Here is a 26845-nt window from a genome sequence, read left to right on the forward strand (position 1 = left end):
TCCTGTGGCAGGCAGAGAGGTGCGGGGGATAAAATTCCAGCCAATGGTACCTTTTAACATAACCCATTTCTTGCTCTTCAGGCAAACCTTTGCTTTCACTACCAAACAATTTTGAAGGTTATATTGATATATGTAACAGTAAATTGGCAATCTGTCTACATATCAAGTTACTGTAATGAAAGTCAATATAGATATTTTGGAAAGTAACATTGCATTTATTTATAACTTTATGAAATAAAAATCTACTTGAAAGGAAAGGCATCATATTTTCGAAGAAACACCGCAACCTTTTTAACTTACTTGTGCACATTGCCATTGAGAATATGGTGTTGAGTTGCCTTCTGCACAATTGAGGAGTTACTAAGCAATTTCAGAGGGCAATTAAGAGCCAAACAGTTTGGTTCTGGGGCACATATTGGTAAGGCCAGCAGATTTCCTTCCCTAAAGGACATTAGTGAACTCGGTGAGATTTTAATGAAAATATGGTAATGATATGATTTCCATATGATATTATTCCTTAATAAATTCCAGATTTATTTCACATAATTGACTTACGTAGCTCAATGTTAACTTTAAGTTAAAGTGCAAAGATGCATAGTACGATATGAACCCATGTCTACAGATCATACAATTCAGGCCTTTGCATTACTATCCCAGTAGCATAGGCACTGTGCACTTTCATTCCCAGTGTAATAGTTACTTCAGTGGTTTTCTGTTGTAACATTTCCTCAGAATTGGACTTTCCACATTACTCAGGGGACCACACCATCTTCCTTCAATGCTCTCTGCTGTTGACCATTAGAGTGGGACCTCCCACTTCTGGTTTAATTTCTATCCATCCAGCTATAACCATGAGATGGTTGCAAATGTTATTTTGATCAATTGGGCCAGTGGGCTGACGAATGGCAGATGGAGTTTAATTTAGATAAATGTGAGGTGATGCATTTCAGTAGATTGAACCAGGGCAGGATTTACTCAGTTAATGGTAGGGCACTGGGGAGACCTACAGAACAAACGCACCTAGTGGTACATGTTCATAGCTCCTTGAAAGTGGAATCACAGGTGGACAGAGTGGTGAAGAAGGCATTCGGCATGCTTGGTTTCATTGGTCAGAACACAGGATACAGGAATTGGGATGTCTTGTTGAAGTCATACAAGACATTGGTAAGGCCACTTTTGGAATCCTGTGTACAGTTCTGGTCACCCTATTATAGAAAGGATATTATTAAACTAGAAAGCGTGCAGAAAAGATTTACTAGGATGCTACTGGGACTTGGTTTGAGTTATAAGGAGAGGCTAGATAGACTGGGGCCTTTTTCTCCGGACTTCTTTCTGGGGCTTCTTTCTCTGGAGCGTGGAAGGCTGAGGGATGATCTTATAGAGATGTATAAAATAATGATAGGTACAGATGAGCTAGATAGTCAATATCTTTTCCCAAATATCAGGGAGTTTAAAACTAGAGGGCATAGCTTTAAGGCGAGAGGGGAGAGGTACAGAAGTGTCCAGAGGGGCAAAAGAGAATGGTGAGTGTTTGTGGAACAAGTTGCCAGAGGTAGTAGTAGAGGTGGGTACAATTTTGTCTTTTAAAAAGCATTTAGACAGTTACATGGGTAAAATGGGTATAGAAGGATGTGGGTCAAATGCAAGCAATTGGGATTAGCTTACAGGTTATAAAAAAAGGGCGGCATGGACAGGCAGGGCTGAAAGGCCTGTTTTCATGCTGTAAATCTCGATGACTCTACTGACTCCACTCCTCTCTTTTGGAGGCTGAATCAAGACATTTGCAAATTTGGTCCCGTTTTGGTCTTGAATTGAGCTCCATGGCTCCATATCCACTCTATGCACTCTACCCGTAAGAGCACTTACTTCTCCCCCTTAACATTACCAATTCTTCTGTTGTCTCCTCTGATTCCCTGGACATCCCAGGTCTTTGTGCTCATCAAATTTTGGTATTCTCAATTTTAACCATTTCAACATTGACGAATGAGTCTTCAGCTGCCTCAGCCATAAGGTTTGAAATTCCTTCCCTAAACCTTGTTGCATCTCTATCATTCTCTCTCTCCTTTACAGCACCCCTGAATATCTCCCTGTTTGGCCTAACTTTTAATCACCTGTCCTAATATTAATGTTTGTGGCGCAATGTCAAATTTTACTCAATAATACTTCTGTTGCTTTGGAACTATGTTAAAGATGCTTTTTAATGCACATTGTTATTGTCGGTTAACTGAATTAAATTGCATCTTTATGGTAGTGTGACCTCTGACACCTACAAAGATGCAGCTTCAACTCTGGATCATTCTGTGGACTTTGAGGTTGTAGTGAGATGCCCAAACCCCACTTGCAATCAGTGGCTTTAGCCTGTCTTTTAAGCCTGCGGCCATGTAGTGATGCTTCTAAGCAGCTGATTGAACTTCCAGCCTAAGCAATTATCATTGAGTCTCCTGCAATTGATTATATTGTGCTTTTCCCCATTCAATTTCTTTCCCTTCCTTGTGCCAGCCCTTCAGTTGCTGGACTCCAGAACTGAAGAGGCATCCATTGTGCCCAGTGTTGCTCTAATTCAAGTGACTGGAAACTGATCAGGTGATTTCCCATATAGTACAGCATATTAAATCAGCTGTCCATAACTAAGGTTATGAACCATATTTAAACTTTCAGAATGTGCCATTCATAAATTTTAATTGACAAAAATCTTTTTAAAAAATTGGCTAGGTACTGCATTGGCGCATGTGGTATCTGATTAGTTATCCCCTTCACTGCATGCTTACCCATTCAGTTCCCATTCTCCAAATAACCCTTGTTTCCATCCAACCCAAATTAATCTGAACCACCCATGTGTGTGTGTGTGTGTGTGTGTGTGTGTGTGTGTGTGTGTGTGTGTGTGTGTGTGTGTGGTTCCAGTCCCACCCACCCACCCTGAGACCGGAAATTCCTGCCTGAGGTCAATGGACCTTTCAGTCAAATGGTCTGTCAACTTACCTATTCCACCCGTGGTGATTCCCATGTTGGGCAGGATAGGAAGATTTACCCCAATGTACGCACTCACATACGGCTGAGAAATCCTAAAAAGCTCGGAAAGTTAACTAATTTGTTCCAAGTGTAGTCATCATCCAAGTCATCCCAAGTTGCACAAGAGAGTGACACGATGGCACAATGGTGAGTACTGCAACATCATAGTGCCAGGAATCCAGGTTTGATTGTGGACTTGGGTGACTGTTTGTGTTACGTCTGCATGTTCTCCCTGTGCCTGAGTGTGTTTCCTTCCTGGGCTCAGGTTTTTTCCCACAGTCTAAAGATGTGCCGGTTAGGTTGATTGGCCATGCAAAATTGTCCCTTAGTATCCAAAGGATGTGTAGGTTAGGGGGGGTTAGAGGGGAAAATATGTAGGGTTACGGGGATAGTACCTGACTGGGAAATTCAGTCAGAGTATCAGTGAAGACTCAACAGGCCAAATGGTCTCCTTCTGAACTGCAGGGATTCTATGAGAGCTGGAAAAATTCTGCCCATTGTGTCTGAAACTCAGGGAGAATCTCAAGGTGGGCAATATGTGGGATTCACGCATGAGTTCCTGCCATGATAACATCGAGCACCAGATTTCCGCCAGCATCTGCTCCACGCGGGAAATCAACGGGGAGTTGCGGAAGTAGTTTTAATCTTATTTTGCATGTGATTTAATTCAATTAGCGGACTTGGTACTGAAGTTTCCAGGCCCACTAGCCTCTCCCCCACTCTGCCAGGAGTATGTCACTCCAACGAGATTTACGGTAGCCCCCCAATCTTTGGTGAACTAGCAGCCAACCCTGCTGGAGTGAAGGGGTTGGGGGGGCAACTGGGGTCCAACAGGGGGGTCAGGTGTGAGGGATGCTCTTGGGCATTGGCACCCTGGCAGTGCACAAGTGGCAAAGTGGCCTGATCAGCATTCTGATTTCAGCCTCTTCAGCACCCCCCAGGTATGCCCTGACCCCCAGGTTATTAATAATATTCACGCTGGTGGCCTCTGCACTGCACAGAATGTGTGAGATTCTTCTCTGAACACCCACTGAAAAAAAACGTGAATTACTCCTGTTTTCACATGAATTCAACAGTTAGAATTTTTGGGGGAGAATTCGACCTTTTTGTTCAATGTTTTTGTTGATTTTCTTTCCTTTTAAAAGAAAATCTCTTCAGATCTCAGATCTTTTGTCAATATGAACAATACATTTCGTTTTCTAGATCACCTGGAAACCTCAGTTAGTTTTTCCAAAGAACGATAGATCAGTTATGTTTCATCTTTCTTGCCATACAGTTCATGCTCTCAAAAGTAATCTCTGTATAGTGACCAGAACAATGACGAGCATTCACAGCATACTTGACATACAGTCAATAGCCCTACATTATCTGTAACAACAACATGTCTTTTGATTATATCCATTTGTAATTCCATAGCCAAATATTAAGCTAATATTTTCAATGATTTTGTCCAAATTCTTTTCCTGATCAGTTCATGCCACATCTTTTCTTCCATTTACCCCATTTTCTCTTTGCTTCTTCATTCCTAACCTTATTAGAACATAGACATAGAAAATCTACAGCACAAACAGGCCCTTCAGCCCACAAGTTGCGCAGAACATGTCCCTACCTACTAGGCATACCTATAACCCTCCATCTTACTAAGTTCCATGTACTTATCCAAGAGTGTCTTAAAAGACCCTATCGAATCTGCCTCCACCAACGCTGGCAGCCGATTCCATGCACCCACCACCCTCTAAGTGAAAACATACCCCTGACATCACCTCTGTATCTACTCCCTAGCACCCTAAACCTGTGTCCTCTTGTGGTAACCATTTCAGCCCTGGGGAAAAGCCTCTGAGAATTCACTCGATCAATACCTCTCATCATCTTATACACCTCTCTCACGTCACCCCTCATCCTTCGGCTCTCCAGGGAGAAAAGACCGAGCTCTCTCAACCTGTCCTCATAAGGCATGCCACCCAATCCAGGCAACATCCTTGTAAATCTCCTCTGCATCCTTTCTATGGCTTCCACATCCTTTCTGTAATGAGGCAACCAGAACTGAGCACAGTACTCCAAGTGGGGTCTGACCAGGATCTTATACAGCTGCAGCATTGCCGTGGGTGGCGTGGTAGCACAGTGGTTAGCACTGTTGTTTCACAGCTCCAGGGTCCTGGGTTCAATCCTCGGCTTGGGTCACTGTCTGTGTGGAGTTTGCACATTCTCCTCATGTTTGCATGAGTTTCCTCTGGGTACTCTGGTTTCTTCCCACAGTCCAAAGATGTGTGGGTTAGGTTGATTGGCCATGCTAAGAAATTGCCCTTTAGTATCCAGGGTAGCAGAGGTTAGAGGGATTAGTGGGTATAATATGTAGGGATATAGGGGTAGGGCCTGGGTTGGAATGTGTTCGGTGCTGGGCAGAAGGGCCTCTTTTTGCACTGTAGGGTTCTATGATCTATGGATGAGCATTATCTCCCACCTCCTAAAATGTAAATTATTTTTACACTTATTCACAATGAGCTAAATTTATTATTTATTGACTCAGCCACTGAAAGGATTCAAATCGTTCTGGGACAAATTAAGTTTAAGTTTATGTTTATTTATTAGTGTCACAGAACATAAGAAATAGGAGCAGGAGTAGGCCATCTAGCCCCTCGAGCCTGCCCCGCCATTCAGTAAGATCATGGCTGATCTGTTGTGTCTCAGTTCCATATTCCCGCCCTCTCCCCATAACCCTTAATCCCCTTGCCTATCAAAAACCCATCAACCCGCGTCTTAAAAATATTGAGCGAGGCAGCCTCCACCACTTCAACGGGCAGAGAATTCCAGAGATTCACCACCCTTTGAGTGAAGAAGTTCCTCCTCAACTCCGTTCTAAACTGCCCCCCCTTTATCTTGAGACTGTGCCCTCTAGTCCTACTGTCCTTTCTGAGCGGGAAGAGCCTCTCCACCTCTATCCTATCCATCCCATTCATCATCTTATAAGTCTCAATGAGATCTCCCCTCATTCTTCTAAACTCTAACGAGTACAAGCCTAGTTTATTCAGCCTCTCCTCATAGTTCAACCTCCTCAACTCCAGAATCAGCCTAGTAAACCTCCTCTGCACTCCATCCAAGGCCAAAATATCCTTGCGTAAGTACGGCGACCAAAACTGCACACACTACTCCAGCTGCGGCCTCACCAATGCCCTATACAGCTGCAGCAAGACCTCCCTACTTTTATATTCAATCCCCCTCACTATGAAGGCCAGCATCCCATTTGCCTTCCTGACCACCTGCTGCACCTGCAGGCTGGGTTTTTGCGACTCATGCACAAGGACCCCGAGGTCCCTCTGTACCGTCACCTGCTGTAGTTTTTCACCACGTAAGTAATAGTCCTTCTTACCATTATTCCTACCAAAGTGGACAACCTCACATTTGCCAACATTAAATTCCATTTGCCAGTTCCTGGCCCATTCGCCCAGCCTATCTAGATCCTTCTGCAGACTCTCCACACCCTCCGCACAATTTGCCGTTCCACCAATCTTGGTGTCATCAGCAAATTTCGACACCATACACTCGGTTCCCTCCTCCAGATCATCTATATAAATGGTAAATAGCTGAGGCCCCAGCACCGACCCCTGGGGCACTCCACTAGTCACCAACCGCCAATCCGAATAGCACCCATTGACCCCTACTCTCTGCCTCCTATTTGACAGCCAATCCTCTATCCACACTAACACCCTACCCCCAACTCCATGCCCCCTTATCTTCTATAATAACCTCTTGTGAGGCACCTTGTCAAACGCCTTCTGAAAATCAAGAAACACCACATCCACCGGCTCTCCTCTATCCACCGCCCTAGACACATCGTCATAGAACATAGAACACTACAGCACAAACAGGCCCTTCGGCCCACAAGTTGCGCCGATCACATCAATACCTACCAATCCCATTAAATCCCATATACTCATCCAGAAGTCTTTTAAAAGACCCCAGCGAGTTCCCCTCCACCACCACTGACGGCAGCCGATTCCATTCACTCACCACCCTCCGAGTGAAAAACTTACCCCTAACATCACCTCTGTACTTGCTTCCCTGCACCTTAAATCTGTGTCCTCTTGTAGCGATAAATTCGTAGCGATAAAACTCCAATAAATTCGTCAGACACGACTTCCCCTTAACGAAACCGTGCTGCGTCTGCTCTACCAAACAATTCTCCTCAAGATGCCTCGCTATTTTCTCCTTGATCACGGATTCTAACATTTTTCCTACAACAGACGTTAAACTAACCGGCCTATAATTCCCTGCCACCCTTCTTAAACAATGGCGTAACATTAGCCGTTTTCCAATCTTCCGGCACTTCCCCGGAATCCAGCGAGGTTTGGAAAATAATCACCAAGGCATCCACTATCACCTCCACCATTTCCTTCAGAACCCTTGGATGCATTCCATCCAGTCCTGGGGACTTGTCCACAATCAGTCCCTCCAGTCTGTCAAGCATCGCCTCTCTAGTAACAATAATTTCATTCAGGCCCTCCACTCCTACCATCTTTCCATCGCTAACACCCGGCAAATTATTCACGTCCTCCTCCGTGAAGACCAAAACAAAAAAGTTATTCAGGGCCTCAGCCATTTCCCCATCCCCTACCACTAAGTCCCCCCTCTCATCCTCTAAGGGTCCAACGTTCACCCTAGCCAGCCTCTTCCTTTTTATGTATTTATAAAAACTCTTGCTATCCTTTTTTATATTAAGCGCGAGCCCAGCTTCATAGTTTATCCTACCCTTCTTTATCAACTTCTTTGTCATTCTTTGTTGACATTTAAACCTCTCCCAATCCTCTTCTCGCCCACTACTCTTAGCCACTCTAAACGCATCCGCTTTTAATTTAACACTTTCCTTCACCTCCTTCGTTATCCACGGCTGATTATCTCTCCTCCTACGATCCTTTTTAACCATCGGAATAAATTTCTGCTGAGCACCAAGAAAGATCTCCTTAAAGATCTTCCACTGTTCCTCAGCAGACCTACCTTCCAATGTGCTCCCCCAATCAACATTTGCCAATTCCTCTCTCATCCTACCGTACTCCCCTCTGTTCAAACAAAGGACACATGTCCGGGAACCCACTTTCTCCTCCTCCATCTGCATCAGAAACTCCACCATACAACGATCACTCTTCCCAAGAGGATCCTTCACCACAAGGTCCCTAATTCTACCTGCCTCATTACATAACACCAGATCCAAGATAGCTCGCTCCCTCGTCGGCTCCAACACACATTGTTCAAGGAAACTATCCCGGCAGCATTCCAAGAACTCCTCCTCAAGCCCACCGCGTCCAACATGGGTCGACCAAACAATATGTATATTGAAATCCCCCATAATTATCGCCATCCCATTCCTGCACACCACATTTATTTGCGCATTAATAGCCCGCCCCACCTCCAGGTCATTATTCGGGGGCCTATAAACGACACCCACCAGCATCTTCCTCCCTTGGCTGTTCCTAATCTCCACCCACAACGATTCCACGTTCTGCTCTTTGGTTCCTATATCATCCCTTACTACCACCCTGATGCTATCCTTAATCAGCAGAGCTACGCACCCCCCCCCCCCCACTTTTTCCTCCTGCCTATCCTTCCTAAACACTTGATACCCCTGGACATTCAGCTCCCAGTCCCTGTCACCTTGCAGCCACGTCTCTGTAATGGCCACCAGATCATATCCATTTGTGCTGATCTGCGCCACCAGCTCATCCACTTTATTCCAAATGCTTCGTGCATTCAGATAAAGTGCCTTCATCCCAGCCTTCACCTGTACCCTATTTGCCAGAACGCCACCAACCATACTCACGCCCCCTACTCCTTTTATTATTGGGACATCCTTGGCCTCCTCCCTTACCTGTACCCTCTCCTTTACTTTAGACCCCGTAATGTCACCTACCCTCGCACGTTCCCCCCCACTACACCCCCCCCCCCCCCCCCCCCCCCACCTCACAGTAGGCTTACATTAACACAGCAATGAAGATACTGTGAAAATCCCCTAATCGCCACATTCCGGCACCTGCTCAGGTACATTGAGGGAGAATTTAGCATGGCCAATGCACCTAATCAGCACGTCTTTCATACTGTAGGAGGAAAGCAGAGCACCCAAAGAAAACTCATGCAACCACAGGGAGAACATGCAGACTCTGCACAGACAGTGAACCAAGCTAGGAATCGAATCCTGCTCACTGATGCTGTCAGGCAGCAGTGCAACCATGCGCATTATTTTCATTATTCTTCTATCTCCAGCTTTAATATATTTTGCAAACATAATTTCCTTACCCTCAGATAAATAATTTATCTGCCAATAAGTAATGCCAACCGTAAGACTCAACTCTGGGATAAACTGAATGTATTTGGCATCAATTAAGATGTTATTCACGTGGAACAGCAACTTAGGCCTTAGGTACCTCATCCATGGATTTTCTGCACAGTATTAATTGTGTCCTAAAAACATTTGTTTTCTATGAAGTACCTTTACTGAGCAGTGTGGAAAACATGGAATTGATTGGAACTCGCAGGTGAGTGGAGAAAGTGTATCACCTGTACAGTGCAAAAAGTGACGAAACAGCATTGTGGGTTTAAATATTGGCGAGAAAAGTGAAAATGATTTCAAAGTGCATCCACCAATTAACATATTGAAATTCTTTAAAAAGAAATATTTTTACAGAAAGGCCTTGTGGCCAGAATGTTTAAACAAAAATGTAGATTCCAAGATGAGAATTCTATCTTCTGTCCCCAGTTATAATTGAATTGTCAATCCTGGATTATTACCAAAAGTGTGACTAAATATCAGGAATCCCAGTCTCCTATCTTGCAAACATGGTTTAGAATCATAGAATCATAGGACCCCTACAGTGCGGAAGGAGGCTATTTGGCCCATCAAGCCTAGACCAACAACAATCGCACCCAGGCCCTATGCCTGTAACCTCACATATTTGCCCCTGACACTAAAGGACAATTTAGCATGGCCAATCAATCTAATCTTTGGATTGTGGGAGGAAACTGGAGCACCTGGAAGAAACCCACGCAGACATGGGGAGAACATGCAAACTCCACATAGACAGTCACTCGAGGCCAGAATTGAACCTGGGTTCTGTGAGACAGCAGTACCAACCACTATGGTGGGGAGGTGGGGGGTGGCCTGTTGGGCTGGGGAGTGAATAACCTACTCTTGAGAAATGAGTCAATATTTTCCATATTTTAATTAAGCCTCAGATTCTAACAGAAATTTTGCATTTAGAGGCTATGAGTCAGGTTTCTTCAAGTTGGGAAACCACGCAGCTGAACAGGGGCAAGAAATAATGGGTAAGTTCTTCTCCCTTTCCCCTAAAAGAAACTAGGTTGCCCAAAATCATACAAACCCACTGAATGTAAATGATAAGGAGAGGTGGGACCTGGATTCCAGCTTGACTTCCCTCCCTATTCCTAATCCAAGGAACACCAGGGAAGGTGGGGCATTCAGACCTGGAACAACAGAGCAAAACCCATTCAATTCACTTCTGGAGGGAATAGGCACAGTAAAATAGACTTCCCTCCTTCCCAAGACCACATTGTCGATCCTCTATGCAATTAAAGTTAATTTATTAGTCACAGGTAGGCTTACATTAATGCTGCAATGAAGTTACTGTGAAAATTCTCTGGTCGCCACACTCCGATGCCTGTTCAGGTACACTGAGGTTTAGTACGGCCAATGCACCAAACCAGCACATCTTTTGGACTGTGGGAGGAAACTGCAGCAGCCAGAGGAACCCCACGCAGACAAGGGGAGAATGTGCAGACTCTGCACAGATAGAGACCTAAGCTGGGAATCGAATCCAGGTCCCTTGAGCTTTGAGGCAGAAATGCTAACCACTGTGTCAATGTGTGCCAGCCATGACTCATAGAGAGCATATTCTGAACTTTTCAAACAAAATGCTCAGGTTCTTCCCTCTTGACCATAACTCAATTCTCCTTCTGGTATTAGAATCAAGGGGCCCAACAACAAAACTCTCAAAAACAATTAAGTTCAGAATACTGTATTCCCCGACAAACTGTTTCCAACTTCAATATAGAAAATCATTGAAAGCATTGGAAATTTCAGGACCATTTCTTCAATCCAATCCAATCCTGTGCTCTTTTATTTGACTGTGGTAACAATGGCTGGTAGAAAGGTAATGGGACTTCAATTTCTTTCATTTTTAGCACTGTCTAATTATGCTGCAATCAAAGCTGAATTGTACAATGTAAGATTGGGTCTGAAATATTAAGCTTCAGTAGTTTTATTGATTAAGGTGTAAATGACATTTTTCTTTTTCCATTCAGCTGAAGCAGTGAAAAAGAATCGTCTTCAAGAAGCACCGCATTGTGTAAGTGTTTCTTTGGTTTTCTTTTCATCTTTTGTATAAAAGAAAATCAGGTTACATGTTCAAATGCATGAGATATTGGTTTTTGGGTTAGGCAATAGATTTCTCTAAATTTTGATCAATGACTAGGGTTTTTTTTGCGGAAAATCTTTACTGTAAGACAAAAATAATTGATGTACGGAGGCAACGATTATGTTTATCTACGAACATTACTGCATTATTTAGCTGTTTATTTTTGGAATCTGATTGGATGCAGAATAACATTTCATTGTAAACATGTTACATTTAACTGACTGTGTTGTTTTGGCATGTTCTTTTAAGGCTGATGGCATACATAATTACCAGTATGGGGGACCCACACATATTTGCACTTTTTTTTACTGGCCACTTGTTATTTTGTAAAATGTTTCATTTAATGTCTGCTCATAAAATGATAATAGGAGGATGTAGAGATCTTACCCTCAGATATTTCACCGCAGAGGGACAGTTACAGAATTTGTGTAAGATGTACAGAAATATCACCCGCAGTCAGACACCAGAACATTTATCTTACAAGGTAAAACACTTTGATGGAAGGATGACAATGGGAATGTAATTCATTACATTCCAAGATATGACACTGCAACAACAAGGGGACATTACAAAAACAGCTTCAGCTAAATGCATTGGGATCAAAAGCACGCAAAAGAAAATCGGACAGAAACCAAATATCATAGAAAGACCTGCACAACAATGTTGTACAGGTATGATAAATATATCACTCATGAAATGGCTATATTTTCATCAATTTATCTATAACCATTGGGCAGGATTTTCCAGCTGCACTTGCCTCAAGACCAGGAAATCCTGCCCAAGGTCAATGGACCTTTGCATGGTCCATCCCCCAACACCTGCTCTGATCCCCATGGTGGACAGGATGGGAAAATCCATCCTCCCACCCTCCCTTTTAACTCCAACATCGCTTAGTTTGGACATAGATCTCTGCTTCAATATAAAGCAAACTCCTGTTGAATTATTGCTTTCTTATTATAGTTTCAGCAAGTGTACGAGTAATGTCTGAAACAAAAGGTTTTCTCTCTCTTTCTCCCTCTGTTATTGATTGTTTGGTGAACGGGACTTTGCTATTTTACATAATAAAAAAAGAAATTTCAACCGAAAAGAACCATATAAAATATGCCCAATGCATGGAAATACAAAGCAACAAACAAAAGGGAATCAGAAGTCAGAGAAAGAAGACATGGTCAGAATTGACAAATAAATATTAATTTTATTTGCAAATTGGTGAAGCTGGTTGTTTTTAGCTGAGAAAAGCACAACTGACATTTCTCAAGTCTGCTGCTGAGAACAATATGCCAGCCTTGGGCTAGATTCTGTTTATTGATAAATGCCAAACATTCCATTGTCTGAACAGAGCTGTGTGCATATATATAGGGCTTATGAGTTCTTGGTCAATATAGGATTTAAGCCTTGATGCAGCATTACTTTGATTTGTGTCGAAGGCAAATTCATATTATAACTGAAATAAAAATCACAGCATAGGTGGCTTCACTAATTGGATAACCATGGCTCAATTTTTAAACTTGATTGACATTTCTACTCAGCCTTATCCCATGCTGAGCGGGTGCAATCTTGTTGTTTAACTATTCAGCATGAAGGAAAATTGTTTGGTGTTGTAACTAACATAACTCAAAATTTCACGTACGAGGAAAGCAGATTTATTTGAAAGTATGGAGTTTTCATGACCGTTTGGCAGACCTCGTCAGATTAGATATGGGGTGTGTATGGCCAAGAGGTGTAAAACAAAGAAATGCCCATACTGCAATGTGTGTGGCTCCCAAGAAATCACCCTGGCCCCACCCTAATTAACCAATGTGCTGACATTCCCAGCAGATTCGATACAGAGGATAATGATCAGTTGTTAGGCTTGATTTCTAGATATAGGCTAGTATTTTATGACCTCACCCACAATCGGAGGGGGGGTGGGTGTGCTGGTAAAATTCTGGCTATAGTTTAATGGGAGAAAATTATTTTGCCAAGTGTGAACATTTACAGAGATTCATTTCGCTGTTTTTAAAGTTGTAACATTTGTGCATCCATGATTATTCATTGCACATTCTCTCCCAACATTTTCCAATGTGTGCACTTTAAAATGTATACAAATTATGAACATGCCCAATTTTTAATGCTGTCATTAAACTTTTGATCAAATCATCTTGGTGTCTGTATTATACTAGTTCCTCTCAATATTATGACATATTTTCTTGATGAAGATGGAGTCAAGGGTTTGTTTTACTCATTCATGGGACATGGGTGTCATTGGCTGACCAGCGTTTATTGCCCATCTTTAGTTGCCTGAGCGCAATTGAGAGTCAACCACATTGCTGTGGCTCTGGAGACACATGTAGGCCAGACCTGGTAAGGATGGCAGATTTCCTTCCCTAAAGGCCATTCGTGAACCAGATAGGTTTTTCCGACAATGGGTTCATGGTCCTCAGTAGATTCTTGTATCCAGATATCTTTTATTGAATTCAAATTCCATCATCTGTCGTGGGGGGATTTGAACTCGGTTCTCCAGAACGTGAACTGAGTTTCCAGATTAATAGTCTGGTAATAATACCACAAGACCTTCCCTGAAAAGTATCAGCATCAAACAGCAGTGGAAACCCTGATGAACAAAATAATCTAGTTCCTAATAAGTTAGCTGCTGGAAGGGCAAAGATTTTACATGGATTATTCAAGGCCTGAGCTTCACTGTCTGTTTCGGAGATGGGATGCCACATGGCCCCTTTGCTCATCAGATCCAATGACTAACTAGACTGGCCGTATTAAACTAGTTGCTCCCAATATGTAACAGATTTTCTTGATGAAGACCGAGTCAAAGTTTTTTTTACTCATTCGTGGGACATGGCAGTCGCTGGCTGGTCAGCATTTATTGCCCATCCCGAGTTGCCCGAGGGCAGTTGAGAATCAACTATATTGCTGTGGCTGTGCAGGAGCAGGCAGGTAAGGACAGCAGATTTCATTCCTGTGGAGCAGCATCGAGAGGCAGTGATTTTTGGGCGTGTGTGGAGGTCGCGAGTAAGGTACATTTTCTTGTTTATATTTTTTAACTTTTATTTCTAGTTAAAGTCGCGAGTAGCAGTGTTTTTTTTTCTTTTTTTAAAAATTAGTTCGAAACCGGAAGTCGTCACTAGGATGCTTACTGGTATTTGTAGTTTTTTTTCGGGTCTCTGACCCTATAAATTGGCACAGAGAGGATACCCGATCCTCTACACTGGTAGAGAATCCCACCCTCCCACCTCCTCCAACCTAATTATAAGTGTGTGGGAAGTTTTGTTTTGTTGTTTTTTTTTTGTTTTTTTTGTTTTTTTTTCTGCTGGAAATTGTTTCAGGGATGGCAGTTCAGGCAGTAAGCTGCACGTCCTGTGGTATGTATGTGGTGAGGGACATCAGTAGTGTTTCTGCTGATTTTACCTGTAGGAAATGTATACGATTGCAGCTTCTGGAGGAGCGTGTTAAGGAGCTAGAGTTGGAATTGGAGGAACTCCGGATAATTCGGGAGGCTGAGGCAGACATCGATAAGAGTTACAAGGAGATAGTCACTCCTAGAAATGTGTCTTGGGTAACTGCCAGGAAGAGGGGAAAGAAGCAATTGGGGGGACAATCCCCTGGGGCTGTTCCCCTCCAAAATAGGTTTTCTGTCCTGGAGGCTACAGTTGAGGAGGAATCAACTGGAGATAGCCAAAGGGAGCAGGTCTCTGGAGGTGAGCCTGTTGTGAAGGCTCAGGTGGTTAGGGGATGTAAAAGATTGGGCCTAGTGATTGGGGACTCCACAGTTAGGGGGACGGATAGGAGAGTCAGAGGTAATGGTAGGGACTCAGGGCTGGTGTGTTGCCTCCCAGGGGCTGGGGTCTGGGATGTTTCAGAGAGGGTGCTCAGGACTCTTAAGGGTGAGGGAGATCAACCCCAAGTCATAGTTCATGTGGGGATGCATGACATAGGGAGGTTAAGGGAAGGGGATATTAAGCAGAAATTTATGGAGTTGGGGTGGAAACTTAAGGCCAAGTCGGACAGGGTGGTTATCTTGGGACTCTTGCCTGTGCCACGGGATAGTTTAGAGCGGAACAGAGAGAGGGAAAGTTTGAACTCGTGGCTGAGGGGATGGTGCAGGAGGGAGGGGTTCAGGTTCTTGAGCAATTGGGGCTCATTCTGGGGAAGGTGGGACCTCTACAGGAGTGATGGTCTACACCTGAATCAGAGGGAAGCCAATATCTTGGGGGGAAAATTTGCAAAGGCTATGCAGGGGGGTTTAAACTGATTCAGAGGGGGGGTGGGATCCTGAGTAGCGGAGGTGAAAGTGAGGGGGGCATAGATGGGGACTGCAATGCACGGCATCGTGGGGGTGGGGTGGAGCAGGGTTTGAAATGTGTATACTTTAATGCGAGGAGTATTCGCAATAAGGTGGATGAACTTGCAGCGTGGATCAGTACCTGGGACTTTGATGTTGTGGCCATTTCAGAGACATGGATAGAGCAGGGTCAGGAATGGTTGTTGCAGGTCCCGGGGTTCAAATGCTTCAGTCGGAGTAGAGAAGGAGGTAGAAGGGGGGGAGGGGTAGCATTATTAGTCAAGGACTGTATCACAGTGTCAGAGAGGAAGTTTGATGAGGACTTGTCTGTTGAGGTAGTATGGGCTGAGGTTAGAAATAGGAGAGGAGAGGTCACCCTGTTGGGAGTCTTTTATAGACCTCCTAAAAGTTCTAGAGAGGTTGAGGAAAGGATTGCGGAGATGATCCTGGATAGGAGTGAAAGTAATAGGGTAATTGTTATGGGGGACTTTAACTTTACTAATATTGATTGGAATAGCTATAGCTCTAGCTCATTAGAGGGGTCAGTTTTTGCACAAAGCGTGCAGGAAGGTTTTTTGACTCAGTATGTAGATAGGCCAACTAGAGGTGAGGCTATATTGGATTTGGTGCTGGGAAATGAGCCAGACCAGGTGCTAGACTTGGAAGTTGGTGTGCATTTTGGTGATAGTGACCACAATTCGGTTACGTTCACTTTAGTGATGGAAAGGGATAGGCATGAACCTCGGATCAGTAGTTTTAGCTGGGGGAAGGGTAATTATGAGGCTATTAGGAGAGAATTAGGAAGCATAGGTTGGACTAGGAGACTACAGGGTCTCGGAACATCCGAAATGTGGAGTTTTTTCAAGGAGCAGCTGCTGCGAGTCCTTGATATGTGTGTCCCTGTCAGGCAAGGAGGAATTGGTCGAGCTAGGGAACCGTGGTGCACTAGGAAAGTTGATTCGCTGGTTAAAAAGAAAAAGGAGGCTTATGTCCGGATGAGACTTGAGGGCTCAGGTACTGCACTAGAAAGCTTTAGATTGGCTAGGAGGAAGTTAAAGAGGGAGTTAAGAAGGGCTAAAAGAGGACATGAGAAGACTTATCTGATAGGATTAAGGAGAATCCTAAGGCGTTCTATAGATATGTTAAGAATAGAAGGTTGGTTAGGGCAAGATTAGGGCCAGTTAGAGACAGCAGTGGGAATTTATGTGTGGAACCGGAAGAGATTGGAGAGGCATTGAACCAATATTTCTCTTCGGTGTTCACGCAGGGGGACATAAATGTAGCTGTGGAGAACACTGGGTTACAGGGTTGTAAACTGGACAGTATTGCAGTTGATAAGGAGGATGTGCTAGATATTCTTGAGGGTTTGAAAATAGGTAAGTCCCCTGGGCCAGACGGGATTTACCCTAGGATTCTCTGGGAGGCAAGAGAGGCGATTGCAGAGCCTCTGGCTCTGATCTTCAGGTCGTCGTTGGTCACTGGTATAGTGCCAGAAGATTGGAGGATAGCGAATGTTGTCCCATTGTTTAAGAAGGGGAACAGAGACTTCCCCGGGAATTATAGACCGGTGAGTCTTACTTCTGTTGTGGGCAAGGTTTTAGAAAAAATTATTAGGGATAGGATTTATAGTTATTTAGAGAGTAATGAATTGATTGGAGATAGTCAGCATGGTTTTGTGGCGGGTAGGTCGTGCCTTACTAACCTTATTGAGTTTTTTGAGAAAGTGACTAAAGGGGTGGATGGGGGTAAGGCAGTTGACGTGGTATATATGGACTTTAGTAAGGTGTTTGATAAGGTTCACCATGGAAGGCTTCTGCAGAAAATGCAGATGTATGGGATTGAGGGTGATTTAGGAAATTGGATCAGGAATTGGCTGGCGGATAGGAGACAGAGGGTGGTGGTTGATCGTAAGTATTCGTCATGGAGTTCAGTTACAAGTGGTGTGCCTCAAGGATCTGTTTTGGGGCCACTGCTGTTTGTAATTTTTATAAATGATCTGAACGAGGTTATAGTTGGGTGGATTAGTAAATTTGCTGATGACACCAAAGTCGGAGGTGTGGTAGATAGTGAGGAAGGGTGTCTTAGTTTACAGGGAGACTTGGACAAGTTGCAGAGCTGGGCCGAGAGGTGGCGGATGGAGTTTAATGCAGAAAAGTGTGAGGTAATTCATTTTGGCAGGAATAACGGATGTGTAGAGTATAGGGCTAACGGTAGGACTCTGAATAGTGTGGATGAACAGAGGGATCTAGGTGTATGTGTACATAGATTCCTGAAAGTTGGGAATCAAGTAAATAGGAAGGCATACGGTGTCTTGGCGTTTATTGGTAGGGGGATTGAATTTAGGAGCCGCAGCGTCATGTTGCAACTGTACAAAACTCTGGTGCGGCCGCACTTGGAGTATTGTGTGCAGTTCTGGTCCCCACATTATAGGAAGGATGTGGAGGCATTGGAGAGGGTGCAGAGGAGGTTTACCAGGATGTTGCCTGGTATGGAGGGGAGGTCCTATGAGGAGAGACTGAGGGATTTGAGGTTGTTTTCGTTAGAAAGAAGGCGGCTACGAGGGGATCTTATTGAAACATACAAGATGATTAGAGGTTTAGATAGGGTGGACAGTGATAGCCTTCTTCCTCGGATGGATAAAGCTAGCACGAGGGGGCATAGCTTTAAATTAAGGGGTGGCAGTTATAGGACGGATGTCAGGGGTAGGTTCTTTACCCAGAGGGTGGTGAGGGACTGGAATGCCCTGCCTGCTGCAGTTGTAAATGCGCCTAGTTTGGGGGTGTTTAAGAGATCCGTGGATAGGTTTATGGATGGAAAGGGTTTGGTTTAGGTTAGAGGGTCATTGCTTTTTAACTGGTCGGCGCAACATCGTGGGCTGAAGGGCCTGTTCTGCGCTGTAATGTTCTATGTCCTATGTTCTATGTTCTATATTATGTATGGAACTGACAATTATTTGAGGCTAATAATCTGGGCAACTTGCAATCAAATTTGAGAATAGGAAACACAGTACAGCAGTATATAATTGATTACGCAAACAAGAAAGCCATTTGCTTGAACTGAACTATGCCAGAGGACGCGAGTTCAGTACAACAAAGATTGTTTTAATGTCTCAGTATTATTATTTGAAGAAGTTTTCCTTTTCTACAATGTGCTTGCCAAAAGATATTCACGATTTGAACCAGTAGGTTCACTAGCTATGAAGCAAGTTTTAAGTTATTAATTTAGCCACTGTGCAGCATTCTGTGACAACTTGACCAAGAACATAGGGACAATGTCAGTATTGACACTGAATTGAAATGTCAGGCAAGGTGTGAGCATGCAGTCCTCAGGGCTTTTGGAGTATACATCTTAAGCAGCTTAATAAGCAATCATTGCACAGTAGCTGAAGCAGCTGGACAATAATTTTCAAACCGGAATGCTTTGTGTTTAGCTTCTAGGACTAAATGTGTCGGAGTTCATTTTTGTCTGAGTGCCTGGGCAGAATAGAAGGCCAACGCCCCTTCCGATCCGCTGTAAAATTGGGTGTGGTGTTGTTGGGTTCCTGGCATACGCTCTAACTGAAATATTATGGAAGGCAAAAGGAGCAAAAAGTCAGCATTCTGATACAGGTCAATTCAAAGCTAGCTGTGGCAATTAAATTGTCAATTCACTGCCTAGGCAAATTTAATGGTGATCACACAAACTGCACAGGCAGAAGGAAATCTTCCCAGAGTTGTCCCAGGAGTACAAGAACAGGAGAAAAGATTTCATCAGGAGAGCACTCGAGGAGTTGAAGGATACAGCAGAGACCACAGAAAAGGTTTTCTCAGCACCCTGGGCCAATGTCTGATATTGAATCAGTTCAGGGTTCAGTTGTGAAAGAATCACTCGGAAGAGGGTACCATGATAGAGCAGATAGAAACTAAGAAGGCACAGTGGGGATAGTATTTTTCCAGTGGAGGCTCTTTGAGTGAGGAGGATCAGAGAAGGAGGAAGAAGAGGGCAGCTCGCCAGTGACATCCAGCTTGCCAACCACATACACAGCGTGGTGATGCTGAAGAGCCAGAGAGGATCATGGGCAGAGCCACTCAAAGAGATGTTTTCCTATAGGAATGGGTGTAAATTAACTGCTGGAGAGTGCCAGTGCCACAGGAAACTGATCAATCAAATCCAATATGATAGAATTTACCCTTCAGTTTGAAAGGGAGTAGCTGGAATCAGATGTAATGGGTGTTATAATTAAATAAAGGTAACTACAAAGACAAGAGCTGGACAGAGTTGATTGGAAAGGGAAGACAGTGGAACAACAGTCACAGTGGAAGACACCAGTGAGATGCCAGAGCTCCAGGAGAGCCGGGGGGCACAGGTGAGTGCAGTGGCCATCACTAAATAAAAGATTCTGGGGAAACTGAAAGGTCTGAAGGTCTGATAAATCACCTGGACCAGGTGGACTACACCCCAAGGTTCTAAAAGAGGCAGTACTGGTGATCTTTCAGGAATCACTGGAGGCAGAGAGGGTACCAGAGGACTGGAAAGTAGTGAATGTAACACCGCTGTTTAAGAAGGGAGGGAGGCAGCAGACAGGAAATTATAGGCTGGTTAGCCTGACTTCGGTCATTGCCAAGATTTCAGTGTCCATTATTAAAGATGAGATTGCAGATTGGAAGTGCATGATAAAGTAGAACTGAGTCAGCATGGCTTTGTCACAAACCTGTTAGAGTTCTTTGAGGAGGTAACAAGGAAGTCAGATAAAGGAGAACCAATGGTTGTGATTTATTTAGAGTTCCAGAAGGCCTTTGACAAGGTGCAACATGGGAAACTGTTAAATAAGTTAAGTGCCCGTGGTGTTAAGAATAAGATCTTGGCATGGATAGAGGATTGGCTGACTGGCAGAAGGCAGAGAGTGGAGATAAAAGGGTCTTTTTCAGGGTGGCAGCTGGTGATTAGCAGTGTGCCTCAGGAGTCAGTGCTGGGACCACAACTTTTCATAATATGCATTAACAATTTGGAGGAAGGAACTCAAGGCACAGTTGCTAAAGTTGCAGGTGATACTCGGATATGTAGAGGGACAGGTATATTGAGGAAGCAGAAGGGTTGCAGAAGAACTTGGAGAGGTTAGGAGAGTGGGCAAAAAAGTGGTAGATGGAATACAATGTGGAAAAGTGTGAGCTTATGCACTTTGGAAGGAGGAATGGAAGCATAGACTATTTTCTAAATGGGAAAATGCTTAGGAAATCAAAACCACGAAAGGACTTGGGAGTCATTATTCAAGGTTCTCTTAAGGTTAATGTGCAAGTTCAGTTGGCAGTTAGGAAGGCAAATGCAATGTTAGGTTTCATGTCGAGAAGGCTAGAATACAAGAGCAGGAATGTAGTTCTGAGGCTGTATAAGGCTCTGGTCAGACCCCATTTGGAGTATTGTGAGCAGTTTTGGGCCCCATTTCTAAGGGAGGATGTGCTGGCCTTGGGAAGGGTCCAGAGCAGGTTCACAGGTATGATTCCTGGAATGAAGAGCTTGTCATACAAGAATGGCTGAGGACTCTGGGTCTGTACACATTGGAGTTTAGAAGGATAAGGGAGGATTTTTATTGAAACTTATAGAATACTGCAAGGCCTGCATAGAGCGGTTGTGGAGAGGGTGTTTCCACTAGTAGAGAAAACTAGAACCAGAGGGCACAATCTCAGGCTAAAGGGACAATCCTTTAAAACAGAGATGAGGAGGAATTTCTTCAGCCACAGAGTGGTGAATCAGTGGAACTTTTTGCTGCGTAGGGCTGTGGAGGCCAGGTCATTGAGTGTCTTTAAGACAGAGATAGGTAAGTTCTTGATTAATAAGGGGATAAGGGTTATGGGGAAAAGGCAGGAGAATGGGGATGAGGAAAATATCAGCCCTGATTGAATGGCAGAGCAGACTCAATGAGCCGAGTGGCCTAATTCTGCTCCTATATCTTATGGTCAAGATACTTGCAGGGGAGGAAGGTTCTAACTGCCTGGGTGGCCATCCAATGCCTGTCGCACCAAAGGCCATGGTGATCTTAAATTTCTATTTCAAAGATAAACAGGCATTCCATATAGTATATCGTTCTTATCAGCTCATACTAATTGTTGCATTGTTCAAGAGAGTGGACAACTTTGTAACATTTACCATTGACTATGATAGCCAGGCCAAGAGAGCAAGGGGCTTGAATACATCATGAGTTTCCCTGAAGTGTAAGAGGCCACTGACTGTATGCTAACAAAGGTCATGATGTGGAGATGCCGATGTTGGACTGGGGTAAACACAGTAAGAAGTCTCACAACCCCAGGTTAAAGTCCAACAGGTTTATTTGGTAGCAAATGCCACTAGCTTTCGGAGCTCTGCCCCTTCGTCACACGAGTCGGCGCCACTCACCTGACAAAGGGGAAGGGCTCCGAAAGCTAGTGGTGTTTGCTGCCAAATAAACCTGTTGCATTTTACCCTGCTGTTGTGAGACTTCTTACTGTAACAAAGGTCAGCCAGGGGCATTTATGAATGAGAATGGTTTACGTCCCCAAAGCAGCAAGATTGTTTTTTAATAGAAGATAGGAGCAATCCATTAAGGTGCTGTTTTTGAAATCACTTAAACTTCCACACTCTGAGGCATTGGGACAATTTCAGGCATTGACCCACAAGGACAGATATAGAAGGACTGATTGATCAGCTAAAATTGAGATTCCACTGCCTTGAGTGATCAGCTGGCACCACTGACTCATGTCCCTTTGCGGTACGCACTGACTCGTGTCTCTTTGCTGTACACACTGACTCATGTCTCTTTGCTGTATGCGCTGACTCATGACCCTTTATGGTACGCATTGACTCATGTCTCTTTGCTGTACACACTGACTCATGTCCCTTTACGGTACTCACTGATTCATGTCTCTTTGCTGTACACACTGACTCATGTCCCATTGCAGTATAGACTGACTTGTGTCTCTTTGCGGTACGCACTGACTCGTGCCCCTTTGCTGTACGCACTGACTCATGCTTCTTTGCAGTACATAGTAATTCATGTCTCTTTGCAGTACGCACCATCTTGTGTCCCTTTGCAGTACGTGCCAAGTTGTGTCCCTTTGCGGTATGCGCCAAGTCGTGTCCCTTTGCGATGCGCGCTGACCCATGTCCCTTTGCGTTACGTGCCGACTCATGTCTCTTTGCGGTACGCACTGATTCGTGTCTCTTTGCGGTACACACCAGTTACTGCCCCTTTGCAGTACGTGTCAACTCTTGTCTCTTTGCGGTACGCACCAGTTACTGTCCCTTTGTGGTACAGACCGATTCGTGTCTCTTTGCGGTACACACCAGTTACTGTCCCTTTGTGGTACAGACCGATTCGTGTCTCTTTGCGGTACACACCAGTTACTGTCCCTTTGTGGTACAGACCGATTCATGTCTCTTTGCGGTACACACCAGTTACTGTCCCTTTGTGGTACAGACCGATTCGTGTCTCTTTGCGGTACACACCAGTTACTGTCCCTTTGTGGTACAGACCGATTCGTGTCTCTTTGCGGTACACACCAGTTACTGCCACTTTGCGGTACACACCGACTCGTGCCTCTTTGCAGATGGAGACATTGGCCGCAATTCTGTCATTGTGACCCATAACTTTTCTGATGGTTCGAGGTGGGAGATGCGCTTCACCGGCCTTGTACTGGGATTTGCACACACGCCGGGAACGCATGCGCATCTCCCAGAGCCGGCAAACAGCTGCCAGTCAGACCAATCTGGAAGGCAAGTAAGTAATTTGAATCTTTTTAAAATGTATTTTAAATATGTTTCGCAGGTCTTTATCAGGAACTTTCAGGTCCTGATCGAATCTCCCACAGCACCAGGAGTACTTCATTCCGGTGAGGTTTAGACTAGCTCCTCACATTCGGGAAACTAGCAGGAGACCCTGCTGGAATGGAGGGGTCAATCAAGGGTCAGGTAGAGGAGGGGATGGTGCCCCTGGGCATGGGCATCTTGGCAGTGCCAGTCTGTGCCCCTGGCACTGCCCAACGGGCAAAGTTCCTTGTCCAGGGGCACTTTGGCACTGCCCACCAGGCATCAGGCAGTGCCAAAGGGCAGGATGTGGGCAGGGCCGAGGGTCAATTGGTGGGAGTGGGCGTGGGGGGGTCCCACTGCTACTTTGCAGACAGGATCAGACTGGAATGGAAAGAGGGTAACAATTGGTACGGGCTGGGGGGAGCGCGGGGTTGGGAGGTGTCTGTAACAGGGGGGAGAGAGTGGCAGCGGGGGGACCTGCCTCCTGGGTGGAGGGGCCTGCATTGGTGAAGGGGGTTGAGGTATTACACCAACTCATGTCTCTTTGCAGTATGCGGGATGGGCTGTGCACTGGGGCACTCTGGGACGTTGGGGGTGGGGGTGGGGTGGGGGGGTTGGTCAGGGCTGGCCTGGGAATTGCTGTGGGGCCACGATCGGGCTGTGGGTGGGAGGGTGGGATTGTGGAGGAGGTGTTGGGGGGGTAGGTGGCTGGCTGGCGGGGCAGCACTGCGGTGGTCCCAGGCTGTCCAGCGATCAGGGTGCCAACAAACGGGGAGTCACTGTTAGCAGTGCCCCAGATGCAGATCTTGCTGCTCTTCCCTGCTTATCAGAGATAAGGGCCTAGTATAGACTCCAGGTGCTGTGACCTTTCCACACTAACAATGTACTGCAGGGCCTGACTTGGCAGGAGAATCACAAATCTCTTGATGGATAAAGCCACATGTTCAGAAGTGGGGGAGAGGGCAGTGCACAGGCAGTGCACCTGCCTTCCTGTTTCCCCTTGAGGGAAAATCTCAAACTGGGAACATTACTTGAAATTAGGGGCCCCCTGTTTAAGGCTGCAATAAGGAGATTTTTTTTCTCTCACAGGATCGTTAGTCTGTGGAACTCTTGTCTCCAAGATCAGTAGAGGCTGGGTCATTGAATATATTCAAGGCTGAGTTCGTTTTTTGCTAGACAAGGGAATCAAAGAGTTATAGGGCAGACAGGAAAGGGAAATTGAATCCATAATCTGATCAGCTATGATCTTATCAGATGGCAGAGCAGGCTCAAGAGGCTAGATGACCTACTCTTGTTTTGAAGAAGAATCATATTGGAGTTGAATCGTTTCTCTTAGTTCATGGACACTGCTTTTACTTCACATCTGAAGTATCTGCATTGTTTTGCTTTGACTTCACCATTTTTAAGCTCTGTTCATGTTATTTACACTGCACCATCTTCTCACAAGTCTCTTTGTGCTTGTAGTCACTAGCTTTATACACACTTTATACATCCCCCCACCCTCAATAATGTGTATTCCCATGACAGAGGCAGCCCACCATTGGCTGCTAGCGGGATCTACCAGTCTCACCGAAGATAATGACCATTTGCATTACTCGCTAGCCGCACTGCTGCGGTACCCACTTTGTGAGGGGGTCGCCTTCAGTGGGACTGGAAGATCCCATCAAAGGAATGGCTGGAACATCCTGCTCTACATGCAGTGTTAACCTGTCTTTTTATTCCTCGTCATCCTTTTTAGTCTGCTGCTATCATTTGGGTCAGCATGGTAGCACAGTGGTGAGCACTGCTGCAGCACAGCTCCAGAGACCGAGGTTCAATTCCAGCCTTCGGTGACTGCCTATGTGGAGTTTGCACATTCTCCCCAAATCCGCGTGAGTTTCCTTTGATACTTTCGTTTCGTCCAACAACCCAAAGATGTGCAGGTTAAATTGTTAAATTGCCCCTTAGTGCCCCAAGATGTGTCAGTTAGGTGGGTTAGCCATGGGTGTGAGGTTAAGGGGACATTGCAGGGGAGAAGGCCTGTGTGAAATGCTCTGTCAGAGAGTCAGTACAGACTCAATGTGCTCAACGGTCTCTTCTGTCCTGTAGGGATTCTATGATATGATACCACTTCATCTCTAGTACTATGTAAAACTCCTTTATGTACCTCATTCCTCTTTTCTATTTCTACATGTTAGTTGAGTTTAATCAGTTTTTAGCTGGGTCACTAGAGGGAGTATCACATATTTCATGTGGAGTTGAGAAAAATAGATTGCATTTGACTTGCTTCTTTATTCCTTGTTGCTGATGGGCTGTTGTTAGTGGAGGCAATGGTGACTCATGAAGAAAAAGAAAATTTAGACATCCCATCAATCCACTGTTCAAAGCTGGATAATACTTGATTAAATTGAAGTTAATTTCAAAATTCAAAAACTCTGCTGTAACTTTAGTTATCTATCATTGGTTTGCATTATGAGCACATGCACGCTAACTATTGAGAATTTTCTCATGTGATTTTAGTGTCAAATATTCGTCTGGCAGTAAGGGTCCTCCAGTAGCAAGCAATAATAAACAGGGAAAAACAACTACACAAAGTAAATTTGGGCGGCACAGTGGTTAGCACTGCTGCCTCACAACGTCTGGGACCTGGGTTTGATTCCGACCTCGGGTGGCGTCTGCACATTCTCTCCGTGTCTGTGTGGGTTTTCACCGTGTACTCTGGTTTCCTCCCACAGTCTGAAAGACGTGCTGGTTATGCGTATTGGCCATGCTAAATTCTCCCTCAGTGTACCCAAACAGCACGGATTTTTATAGTAAAGTCATTGCAATGTGCAGTAAGCCGACTTGTGACACTAATAATAAATAAATAATAAAGGTTTAATGAAGAAACTTCATTGCACAACAACTTGGGCCACACTCTGAGCAAATACTCTCCCAAAATCCCCATTTCTATTTTCTACTTCCTATTTCTACCGGATCAGTTGACCCTCACAGCATGTTACCTTTGGTTACACTTTAACATCAAAATGCTTTGAACAGAAAACATGCTGGCTTACTTGGATATTTTGCCCTGAGTTAAATGCTGTATAAATACAGCTGTTAACATGTTAACATCTAACTTGTTAGATTCACATGTATATCCTATGAGACCACGGAAATGATTCTCCCTCATCCATCTCAACACATCTGCAGCCTTTGACCACAGTTGAGTACACCATTCTCCTCTGCGCCTCTCTTCTGTCAGTGCGTTTGCCTGACTGCATTCTTATTTATCCAGTTACAGGCGGAGTATCAATCACAAGGTGTCTCTTCCCAGTCCTGCACAATTTCCCCGTAGTGTTCCCCCAGGATTTATACTAGGCTCCCTCTTCTGTTTCTCATCTACATGTTTCCTGACAACACC

General features: G+C 44.6%; 1 protein-coding gene across 2 annotated transcripts in view; it reads left to right on the forward strand.

Annotated features, from left to right (window-relative positions):
* The window catches only part of LOC145357046 (synaptotagmin-B), a 732627-nt gene that overhangs the window by 292583 nt on the left and 413199 nt on the right, over window positions 1–26845 (forward strand). For both annotated transcript variants that reach the window (XM_080210102.1, XM_080210103.1), the window contains exon 2: window positions 11317–11360. The gene's annotated coding sequence lies outside the window, so the exon portion shown is untranslated. The remainder of the gene's footprint in view (window positions 1–11316; window positions 11361–26845) is intronic.

Source organism: Carcharhinus amblyrhynchos, chromosome 22 (assembly GCF_965287045.1).
Source record: "Carcharhinus amblyrhynchos chromosome 22, sCarAmb.v2.hapA, whole genome shotgun sequence".
NCBI lineage: Eukaryota > Metazoa > Chordata > Chondrichthyes > Carcharhiniformes > Carcharhinidae > Carcharhinus > Carcharhinus amblyrhynchos.